Source organism: Corythoichthys intestinalis, chromosome 5 (assembly GCF_030265065.1).
Source record: "Corythoichthys intestinalis isolate RoL2023-P3 chromosome 5, ASM3026506v1, whole genome shotgun sequence".
In the NCBI taxonomy this organism is placed as follows: domain Eukaryota; kingdom Metazoa; phylum Chordata; class Actinopteri; order Syngnathiformes; family Syngnathidae; genus Corythoichthys; species Corythoichthys intestinalis.
Genome location: NC_080399.1, coordinates 11,116,627 through 11,118,848, shown reverse-complemented (window position 1 = coordinate 11,118,848; position 2,222 = coordinate 11,116,627).

Genomic DNA, 2,222 nt, shown 5'->3' with positions numbered 1-2,222 from the left:
TCATCCTTCAGTAGAAATGAGTGGAGTAAAACAATCCACCTCCTATTTATATCTGCGAGAGAGTGGGGCGGTCCCACGGCTCATCCTCCTCCTACTGTTGCTGTTATCAGAACTGACTGTGCCTGCCCCCCCCCCAGCACCCGCCGCCCCATCAGCCCTCCACCCTACCAACACTCACACACAGCATCACCCCATTTCTTTTTCTTCCTCCCACCCTCTCCTTCCCATCTCACTTCTCTTTCTCTCTGTTCTCTTTACAAACACACACACATCTTATCTCCCTTTCTCACCACATACAATCCTTCAACACACATTTCTCTATGCGGACACACACGTGCGCCCGCGCCTGGGATCTATCTTGACTTGATCATACTTCAGACAGCGGTGCCTTGAGATACGAGTTGAATGCCTGCCCTGACCAAATAATCTTTTCCATTGAAATGAATGGAAATGGCAATGAGCTACAGTGATGCCAGTAACTAACATGTTACTCAAATTAGTCCGCATTCTTAAGTAACAAGGAATCTATTGCTATTTTCAAACCAGCAACTAGGTTTAACCCTGCAGGGACAGTTGTCACTACGTTGGACAGCTATTCAAAAGTTGACAATTAAAACAGTCGTTCAGAATTTTTGACATTAGTCTTAATCTTCGAGTTAGCGGGGTTTTAATTAGTTGGGGAAGTTGATTTCAACAAATTCTGTGCTGTTTGTTATTTGTCAATTTCACGGCTTCGGAGTGGCGAAGCTAGCGCAAGTCAATAGTTCAAAAAAAACGAAACAGATCTACAAACAGATACAACCAAAGACTTCATAATGTATTGACGGCACATGGGGCCGATAAACAGGGGGCCTGTATTGTTGGCGAGGCCGTCAAAGCTGACCGACGGGAATCACAGTCAAAGAGCTTTTTTCATTGAAAATTCTTGTGAATAAATGCTTAAATCCCTGAATTTTTTATAGACATGGACGTAAAACAGTCTCGATTCTTGGTTCAAAGCCAAAAAACAAACAAAAGTGCAGTTAGTATTTATTTAACGTAAATATGTCGAAGTACAATGCTAGTCTGTTAGTTAATGTCGCTAGCCGTTGCTGGACATAAACAGAGCTTTTCCGGTGAAAATTCATGTGAATAAATGCTTAAATCCCCAAATTCTTTATAGATATGGACGTAAAACAGTCTCGATTCTTGGTTAAAAGCAAAAAAAAAAAAAAAAAAAAAAACGCACAGTTAGCATTTATTTTATGTAAATATATCGAAGCACAATGCTAGTCTATTAGTGAATGTAACTAGCAGCCGCCTGATGTAAACAGAGCTTTTCCGGTGAAAATTCTTGTGAATAAATGCTTAAATCCCTGAATTTTTTATAGACATGGACGTAAAATGGTCTCGATTCTTGCTTCAAAGCCAAAAAACAAACAAAAGTGCAGGTAGCATTTATTTAACTTAAATATGTCGAAGTACAATGCTAGTCTGTTAGTTAATGTCGCTAGCGGCTGCTTGATGTAAACAGAGCTTTTCCGGTGAAAATTCTTGTGAAAACATGCTTAAATCCCCAAATTCTTTATAGATATGGACGTAAAACAGTCTCGATTCTTGGTTAAAAGCAAAACAAAAACAAAAAAAAAAGAAACGTGCAGATAGCATTTATTTTATGTAAATATGTAGAAGTACAATGCTAGTCTGTTAGTGAATGTAGCTAGCGGCTGCTTGATGTAAACAGAGCTTTTCTGGTGAAAATTCTTGTAAATAAATGCTTAAATCCCCGAATTTTTTATTGATATGGACGTAAAACAGTCTCGATTCTTGGTTAAAAGCAAAAAAACCGAGCAGTTAGAATTTATTTTACGTAAATATGTGGAGCACAATGCTAGTCTGTTAGTGAATGTAGCTAGCGGCTGCCTGATGTAAACAGAGCTTTTCCGGTGAAAATTCTCATGAATAAATGCTTAAATCCCTGAATTCTTTATAGATATGGATGTAAAACAGTCCGATTCTTGGTTGAAAGCAAAAAAACTGTGCAGTTAGCATTTATTTGACGTAAATATGTCGAAGTACAATGCTAGTCTGTTAGTGAATGTAGCTAGTGGCCGCCTGATGTAATTAGAGCTTTTCCGGGGAAAATTCTTGTGAATAAATGCTTAAATCCCCGATTTTTTTTTTTTATATGGACGTAAAACAGTCTCGATTCTTGGTCAAAAGCAAGAAAAAAAAAGAAAGAA